General features: G+C 37.3%; 2 non-coding genes across 2 annotated transcripts; both read left to right on the top strand.

Moving 5' to 3' along the window:
- The first annotated feature begins 1,641 nt into the window (after window positions 1-1,641).
- Window positions 1,642-1,715, top strand: TRNAI-AAU. The gene has a single exon. It is a non-coding gene; the product is annotated as a tRNA-Ile (tRNA).
- A 1,300-nt stretch (window positions 1,716-3,015) lies between these two features.
- TRNAI-AAU lies at window positions 3,016-3,089 on the top strand. Its single transcript has one exon. It is a non-coding gene; the product is annotated as a tRNA-Ile (tRNA).
- Window positions 3,090-10,242: the final 7,153 nt, after the last annotated feature.

The raw sequence follows: 10,242 nt of genomic DNA, 5'->3' as shown, positions 1-10,242 counted from the left end.
GTAAGATTGTAGTGTTAAAAACATAAAGGTCGTAGGTTCGACAATTACATAGGCAAAGTTTTATTAATTATTCATAATATCTTTTCATGATACGGGGTTACAACAATACGAATTTAAATAGATGATACGGCTGTTCCCAATTTTTCTTTAGATCTGAGTTGTTCGATATGTACTTCTATGAAGGATGAAATTCGAGGATTTCTCAGATTCAGTTTGTGACTCTCATGATAGAAAATTTTTCGGCAAGCCACGTGTCAACTTGTGGGAAGGAAAGCGCGTGATACAGTCGGCAAGCCACGTGTCAACTTGCGGGAGGGAAAGCGTGTCAGACGGCCTGAGGGACACGTATTGACGATTGGGTGGAATAACACGTCAAGCGCATTGTCAAGCAATAAAATTTATGGCCTATTAGCTTAGTTGGTTAGAGCATCGTGCTAATAACTCGAAGGTTGCATGTTCGACACCTGCATGTTCCCTCATTTTTAATTATATCTTTTCATGATACGAGTTAAAACACTACGAACTTTAGAAGATAATGACTTTTTTAAGTTTATTATGCATAAAGTTATGTAAACGAAACTCGATTGGTTGGATTATGAGCTAACGATCTATAATGTGCATAAAATCTATGCCCAATAAAGCTCAGTTGTAAGATTGTCGTGTTAAAAAGCCAAAATAACAGATGCAAAAAAGAACAAAAGGCCTTGGACACATGGAGGACGTAGGTTCGAACATTACATAGGCCAAGTTTTATTAATTCTTAATAATATCTTTACATGATACGGGGTTACAACAGTACAAACTTTAAACCGATGATACGGCCGTTCACAATTTTTCTTTAGATCTGAGTCGTTCAATATGTTCTTTCAATGAAGGATGAAATTCGAGGATTTCTGAGAGTTATTTCAGAAACAAGAAGGAGGTAAATGAACTTATTACAAGAAGGAGGTAAATGAACTGATTTTGGCGGTTCCATATGTTCTTTTAAGAAAGATTAAATTCTTGGATTTCTTATAGTCTTTTCACGAACAAGGAGGTTAATGAACTCACTTTGAAGGCCAGATTCAGTATTGCAACTCTCATGAGANATTAGCTCAGTTGTAAGATTATTGTTTTAAAAACGTGGACGTCGTAGGTTCGACAATTCCATAGAACAAGTTTTTTTAATTCTTCATAATATCTTTTCATGATACAGGGTTACAACAGTACGAACTTTAAACCGATGATACGGCCGTTCAAAATTTTCTTTAGATCTGAGTCGTTCGATATGTTCTTACATGAAGGATGAAATTCGAGGATTTCTGAGAGTCATTTCAGGAACAAGAAGGAGGTAAATGAACTTATTTTGGCCGTTCGATATGTTCTTTTACGAAAGATGAAATTCGAGTATTTCTCAGAGTCTTTTCACGAACAAGGAGGTAAATGAACTCACTTTGAAGGCCAGATTCAGTATTGCGACTCTCATGAGAGAAAATTTTTCGGCAAGCCACGTGTCAACTTGTGGGAAGGAAAGCGCGTGAGAAAGCCGGCAAGCCAAGTGTCAACTTGCCGGAGGGAAAGCGTGTCAGACAGCCTGAGGGACACGTCTTAACGATAGGGTAGAATAACACGTCAAGTGCATTGTCAGGCGAGAAAATCTATGGCCTATTAGCTTAGTTGGTTAGAGTGTCGTGCTAATAACGCGAAGGTTGCAGGTTCAAGACCTGCATGGGCCAATTTCCCTCATTTTTAATTATATCTTTTCATTATACGAGTTAAAACACTACGATTTTTTTTTAGAAGATAATGACTTTTTTAAGTTTATTATGCATAAAATTATGTAAACGAAACTCGATTGGCTGGATTAGGAGCTAACGATCTATAATGTGCATAAAATCTTTGCCCAATTAGCTCAGTTGTAAGATTGTCGTGTTAAAAACGTGGAGGTCGTAGGTTCGACAATTACATAGGCCAAGTTTTATTAATTCTTAATAATATGTTTACATGATACGGGGTTACAACACTACGAACTTTAAACCGATAATACGACTGTTCACAATTTTTCTTTAGATCTGAGTCGTTCGATATTCAAGGATTTCTCAGAGTCTTTTTACAAACAAGAGTGTAAATGAACTCACTTTGAAGGCCATATTCAGTATTTCGACTCTCATGAGAGAAAACTTTTCGGCAAGCCACGTGTCAACTTGTGGGAAGGAAAGCGCGTGAGACAGCCGGAAAACCACTTGTCAACTTGCGGGAGGGAAAGCATATCAGACAGCCTATCGATTGGGTTGAATAACGCGTCAGGCGCATTGTGAGGTGAGAAAACCTTTGGCCTATTAGCTCAATTGGTTAGAGCGTCATACTAATAATGCAAAGGTTGCAAGTTCGATACCTACATGGGGCCAATTACCCTCATTTTTAATTATATCATTTTCATGATACGAGTTAAAACACTACGAAATTTAGAAGATAATGACTTTTTTAAGTTTATTATGCAAAAAAGATATGTAAACAAAACTCGATTTTTTTTAAGTTTATTATGCAAAAAGTTATGTAAACAAAACTCGATTGGCTGGATTAGGAGCTAACGATCTATAATGTGCATAAAATCTATAATCATTTAACTCAGTTGTAAGATTGTAGTGTTAAAAACGTAAAGGTCGTAGGTTCGACAATTACATAGGCAAAGTTTTATTAATTATTCATAATTTCTTTTCATGATACGGGGTTACAACAGTACGAATTTAAATAGATGATACGGCTGTTCCCAATTTTTCTTTAGATCTGAGTTGTTCGATATGTACTTCTATGAAGGATGAAATTCGAGGATTTCTCAGATTCAGTTTGTGACTCTCATGATAGAAAATTTTTCGGCAAGCCACGTGTCAACTTGTGGGAAGGAAAGCGCGTGATACAGTCGGCAAGCCACGTGTCAACTTGCGGAAGGGAAAGCGTGTCAGACGGCCTGAGGGACACGTATTGACGATTGGGTGGAATAACACGTCAAGCGCATTGTCAAGCAATAAAATTTATGGCCTATTAGCTTAGTTGGTTAGAGCATCGTGCTAATAACTCGAAGGTTGCATGTTCGACACCTGCATGTGCCAATTTCCCTCATTTTTAATTATATCTTTTCATGATACGAGTTAAAACACTACGAACTTTAGAAGATAATGACTTTTTTAAGTTTATTATGCATAAAGTTATGTAAACGAAACTCGATTGGTTGGATTATGAGCTAACGATCTATAATGTGCATAAAATCTATGCCGAATAAAGCTCAGTTGTAAGATTGTCGTGTTAAAAAGCCAAAATAACAGATGCAAAAAAGAACAAAAGGCCTTGGACACATGGAGGTCGTAGGTTCGAACATTACATAGGCCAAGTTTTATTAATTCTTAATAATATCTTTACATGATACGGGGTTACAACAGTACAAACTTTAAACCGATGATACGGCCGTTCACAATTTTTCTTTAGATCTGAGTCGTTCAATATGTTCTTTCAATGAAGTATGAAATTCGAGGATTTCTGAGAGTTCTTTCAGAAACAAGAAGGAGGTAAATGAACTTATTTTGGCGGTTCCATATGTTCTTTTAAGAAAGATTAAATTCTTGGATTTCTTATAGTCTTTTCACGAACAAGGAGGTTAATGAACTCACTTTGAAGGCCAGATTCAGTATTGCATTTCTCATGAGAGAAAATTTTTCGACAAGCCATGTGTCAACTTGTGGGAAGGAAAGCGCGTCAGACAGCCGGCAAGCCACGTGTCAACTTACGGGAGGGAAAGCGTGTCAGACAGCCTGAGAGACACGTATTAACGATTGGGTGGAATAACGCATCAGACGCATTATCAAGAGAGAAAATTTTCCACGTGTTAACTTGTGGGATGGAAAGCGCGTCAGATAGCCAGCAAGCCACGTGTCAACTTGCGGGAGGGAAAGCGGCCACGTGTTAACTTGCGGGAGGGAAAGCGTGTCAGAAAGCCTGAGGTACACGTATTGACGATTAGGTGGAATAACGCGTCAGGCTTGTTGTAAAGTGACTCGGCTCCACTCGATATTCGACACGCGATAGCTCATCCGACCCACGCCCACGTCTAACCAAGTTTGACTAGAAGGATGTTCAACTCGATCCGTATGGTGCCACGCTTCAATGTAAAGAATTTCACTTTCCAGCACGCACCTTGGTTTTGAACCCACGACTTATCATTAACATTCCTCTCTTTCTCCATACTTCTTCAATTCTTTTCACAAGCTTAGAAATTACTTTCCCATTCTCTTTCTTCTCCTGTGTGAGATAGAAAGAACTCCCACTCAGCTCATTCTTCTCTAAGCTTTCAATCTCCAATTCTAAAAGCTTTCTTTTCTTTTTCAATCTCTACTTTCTCCTTCAAAATGCGCTCGTTCAGGGATTTCAATGTCTGCAACTAAGACTTCTCCATAGATTTATCCACTGTAGATTTTGGTTGTTGCTCTAAATCTCTATTCTTCTTCTGATGATCTGGTAGTTTCTTTGGCTCGTTCGTCGATTGCGTGTTCAATCCAGATTCCTTCTTCGATTTTCTCATCTCCAATATGGTGATTTTTCCGAATCCCCTGTGTATCCCCTCGTTTCCAACGGTTTTCACCGCCTCACAACTACCGTCATCGTCTTTTTCTCCGTCGTGTTCTTACGCTTTCAGATCTTCATTTTTAGCCATCAAGAGAAGACCTAAGACCTTGGTTTGTTGCGTCACCAAGGCTAGGTTGATTGTTTCTTCCACTTTTTTATCGGCTCGACAATCTTTTACAAAATGGCCCTCTACCACAATTGTAACATTTGTCGGAGTTATAATAATTTGCATAGTGCATATTTATGACATTTGTAGCACTGAATGTTCTACCACAATTGTAACATTTGTCGGAGTTATAATAATTTGCATAGTGCATATTTATGACATTTGTAGCACTGAATGTTCTACCACAATTGTAACATTTGTCGGAGTTATAATAATTTGCATAGTGCATATTTATGACATTTGTAGCACTGAATGTTGGAGTAAATTGATCGACTGCCTCTTCCTCCATTGCGTCCTCCTCCATGCCAATTTGCTTGGCTCGGCTGTCCCTTCTTCTTATATTATCCTTCATGACTACTTCCTTGAGCACAATGACCATTTTTACTACTTTCACTATCAAAACCTCTACCTTCAAAATTTTAAGAGTAGAGTACCTTTTAATCTTTGATTGACGCCTTGGTTTGAAGTGATTGATCAAGTGTTTCCTCCTTCTTCTTCTTACGTTGCTCGTCTTCCTCGAGAAAACTGGCTAGCTCGTCGACTGTGAACGTTGCTAGGTCCTTTAACTCTTCTATCGCGCATACAACATTCTAAAGTTTTTGGTTATGACCTTAAAATCTTCTCCAAAACCCGTGTCTCGGCTAACATTTCTCCATTTCGATTGAGTTGGTTAACTAGAGTTTGTACATGCGTGATGTAGTCAGATACACTTTCTGACTCCTTCATCTTCATGCTCTCCAACTTGCCACAAAGAGTTTGGAGACGCACTTGCTTGACTCGGTCGATTTCTTTGAACACTTTTCCTAAAGTTTCTGACGTTTCTTTTCAAGTAGTTGCATTGACAAGCTTCGCAAAGCCCGACTCGTCAACAGCTCGGAACAACATGTATAGTGTCGTCTTATCCTTTGATCACACCTCTTTTAACGTCTTGTTTTGTGCCGCTGTATAACCCGTGGTATCTTTTGGTTCTTCTAACCCTTCTTCGACCACCTCCCATGCATCTTGAGAACCGAGAAAAGCTTTCATATGAATGCTCCAATTCCCGTAGTTTGTCTTCACTAGTCGCGGTAGCAGAATTTGACACACATTCGCCATTGGCTTGATTTAATTTTGTTAACAAAAACTCATAAATTTGTGAAATAAGTCCCACACACACTAACGATAGAAGGAGACAAAGTACACTCTGAAAAAACCTTCTATTTCTTCTCTGTTTCTTTTCTTTTTTTACTTTGCTCTACTTTACCTTACGATAGTAATAACAAATGTATTTATAAGGTTTTCGAAAACTAAACAGAGACATAACAATGCCACTGTTCCTAACCCTTAAAAAGTCATTATTCCTATAAAGATTCTTGACCTTTCATCTTCAAAACTCTTGGTGACTCTTGGATTTAAATCCCACTAAAATTTCCCATGGGGAATCCGATCCCTACCACTTCCTTGCCATGAATCCCTTACCTTGATCCGCACAAAAATAAATAGAGAATTTAATGGAAATAGAGAATGAAATAGATGGTGGGGATGATGACGGGGAATGGACATCGCTACCTGTGGCCCCTGCACATGGAGAATGAAATAGATGGTGGGGATGATGACGGGGAATGGACATCGCTACCTGTGGCCCCTGCACATGTCGTGTTTTATGATTGTATGACATATACTATGTTATGTATATGATATGATATATGATATGCTGCATACAAGTTACGCTATGATATCATATACACTATTCTAGGACTATGAGACATTAGAAAATCATGTATTGTTAATTATTAAAAATATGAAATGAATCGAGTATTTATATCTCATAGGAACACTATGCTAGGAATAGATTTGAGGTATGACTAGTGCCATGAATATATGTCATGCTTTGATGTTATGGGACCTCATGCATTTTGTATACCACGTGCATCGAGATACTTCTATATTATGTTTAGTACACCCTATGCCTATGAAACATTAGAAAAACCATGTATTGTTAATCATGAACAATATGACAAGAATCAAGTATGTATGTCTCATAGGAACGTTATGTCGTGTTTTAATGTTAGGGATCTCATGCATTTTATATGGGAGGTGCATCGAGATACTTCCCCATTATGATTAGTACAAACACATACCTTAAAATATTTATGTTCCGTATGATATTATGCTGGTCGTTTCCCTTCATGGTATTTGGTAGTGTGAGTGTGCACAAGCTCGACGAGGCAAACCCATAGAGTACTCTTATACCAACCCACCTGGTGGTCAATGTGCACATTCATGAGTCGTGTGTAGGGAAGTACAACATATTCAACTCTGCTCGGACTGAAAAGCAAAGCCCAAGCCCATGCCACAATGTATTAATGAAAGGATAGGTCCCACTATATTACACGTCATTCATATTCCGACCCTAATAGTGGGATTACTTACTGAGTATTTATTAAAGTACTCAAACCACATGCTACTCTTATTTTAAAGTAAAGGTAAGATACCCATTTACGGATGACAACGTTGCGTTCAAGGCCAAGAAACCAAAGTTAGGGTAGTTGCATTCATGTTATTTTTAGTGATCCTTAGGTTAGATCACGGCATTGCTTTATTTTTATTTAAACTAATGTTATCTGTTTTCTACTATGTTGTTCATAACAATATTGTTTTAATGAGTTCTTATGAACATTTAAGTCCATAGCATTGTTTATGAAATGTTGTAAATGAATTCTTTCATGCATAGCAGTAATGTCATGTATGCTGTGACAATATTGTTTAATAGAAAAATAGAGTAGTTGGTTATAAGAACCCTGAATAAAAAGGGATAAAAATATGTGTCCTCTAACCCGTGTAGATATTTTTTACGGATTATCCAGAAATTTCAATCTCAAAATCATAGTGGTTCTGAAGCTCTCAATGTATGTTTAAGCTTGCCCTGTAAAGTTGAAAGTTTAGGCAATAGTTTGGAACAACAATCGAGCTCCCAATAGTAGGCAATAAGCTTTTAGATTTTNATCCAGAAATTTCAATCTCAAAATCATAGTGGTTCTAAAGCTCTCAATGTCTGTTTAAGCTTGCCCTGTAAAGTTGAAAGTTTAGGCAATAGTTTGGAACAACAATCGAGCTTCCAATAGTAGGCAATAAGCTTTTAGATTTTGGGTCTTCTTCTCTGAGATTTCTTCAAAATTCAAGAGCAATTCTACACCATTTCTCTTCAAACTTGTTCTTACAATGCTGAAAGTGCCAGGAAATCATTTCCCCAATCCAATTCGTTGATACACGAGAATACGTCAAGCAAGGACGATCCCAATTGCACCTCCAAAGAATGTTTCCATAGAAGACAACGAAGAGAAATAACCTCAAGAACAAGCCAAGTTCAAGAAAATCTATTTTGGGCTCAAATTAGGGGTAAGTTTCAAAATCCTATCTACAATCTCTTTTCCTTCAAATTAAGGATTCCTTCAGCTTGAGAGCAAGAAATTACTTCTACTCCATTTTTACGAACTATGAAGCCAAGAAAATTAACTTTTTCGATGCAAAAACTACACTTATTAAAATGAGCATAAACTTTCTCTTTCCTAAGCATAATCAAAAGTTACTTAACATGCTTTACATGCTCATACAAAGTCTTTGAATAAATTAAAATATCATCAAAATGTATAACAACATGCTTTTCTAAATATTCTATCAAAACACGATTCATTAAGATAAATGTACTAGGAGCATTAGTTAACCCAGAAGGCATAACAAGTCATTCATACAATCTAACCTTAGTTTTGAAAGCTCTTTTCCATTCATCTCGTATATGCATTCTAATTTAATGATATCCAGATTTCAAATCAATCTTTGTAAATAGATATGAGCCATGCAATTCATCAAGCATATGGTCTAGCCTAGGAATAGGATGTCGATATTTTACAGTGATTTTGTTGATGGCTCAAGGCTTAAAATCATTTTTTATGACACGTACTGACAAAGAAAAAATTTGATAAAAATGGAACAAGATTCGAAAAATAAGAACAAAAACTTGTAACACATAGAACTGATGTGACAAAGAAAAAAATGATAAAAATTGGAACGAGATTTGAAAACTAAGGACAACAAGTCGTAACACATGGAACTGATTGCTCGAGACGACCCTCCTCTATGACCTTCACTAACAATTAGTGATCCCCAAAAAAGGAAAAGTAATATATAGTGCAACTAAATAAGTAACCTACTTGTAGGCGGTAATCGAATCCTTGGTTAAGCGAGTTGCCACAGATTTTTCTCAAGGTTATAGAAAGTTCAAGTGTAGATTATATGTAACGACCCTAGTTTTTTAGGGACCTAGAGTGACTAGAATATGCATGCCACAATTTTCTACTTAATTTAAGGTCGCTACCGTATACGTACCATAAACATTGAATGCGGAAGACTTCATTAAAATTTCATAAAACATAACCTTTATCTTAAAACACAGCCATGAACTTACGTGTTTAAAAAACATCTTTAAAACGACACCACAAAAGACTAAATAAAATGAATAAGAGTTTAAGTTAGAAACAACCTAGTCTAGCCTAAGTCTAAGAAAACAAATACCATTACCCTATGCATGTGACATGGTCGAGAGTTGCGATGCCGTTGTCAGTCGTAAGAAAAATGTAGTAGCACATGACTTGAGTATTTAAAGGAATACTCAGTAAGTGACCACACTATTAGGGATAAATGCAACAATCACATGCAATGAAATGATGGGACCTATCTTTGGTTTCATTTCTCTTTCCCTACGGTGTTGTCCTAATGGGTAATCGTTGACGTGTACCATATACTCTACACACAGCCCATACTTGCGAGTATTGGCTCACCAGCTAGTTCGCACACCACTGGGCCACTTTTCTTATCCGGTGGGCATACTCTGGGAGCCCCTTATGTCGGGACCCATTAAAACTAGTAACCGTCACGGCAGCGCTATGCAAGCATAACGATTGTTGTCCTGTCATTAGATGTACACGTCCTACCCTCGTTATGGGATAGGGTTATCCCCCCAGATGCATGAACACACATAATGCATGAGGTCCCCCCTACTTCTACATTTATCATTAATGAACATAACCCCCCTGTCACGTTCCATGCTTCATGTCATTCTCATTTTCAATTTACATTTCATACATATTCCTATCGGGGTTATGATTCCAGACAGTTTATCGTATTTCACGTCATACAATTCATGCTATTAACATTCAAATATAAGTGACCTAACATAACGTTCTATGCTTTTAACATAACATTTCATCATATACACATCATACCATGACATATTGCATCACAATGTATCATATCATAAACAAGTCATAACGTAAATCGTAGTCATATCGTTTCCTAACTTATCATAGCCTTAACGTTCTTATACCTATCACAGACATATCATTACGTGAACGTACCTCAGTCATATCATCACAAGAACGTAACCTAACGCTATCGTTCTATCAATCTATCACAAACCTATCCTTTTCTACCCGTAGCCTAAT

The sequence above is a fragment of the Cucurbita maxima genome, unplaced genomic scaffold (genome assembly GCF_002738345.1).
Source record: "Cucurbita maxima cultivar Rimu unplaced genomic scaffold, Cmax_1.0 Cma_Scf00763, whole genome shotgun sequence".
Taxonomy (NCBI): Eukaryota; Viridiplantae; Streptophyta; class Magnoliopsida; order Cucurbitales; family Cucurbitaceae; genus Cucurbita; species Cucurbita maxima.
This window is presented reverse-complemented; position numbering and strand designations above follow the sequence as displayed.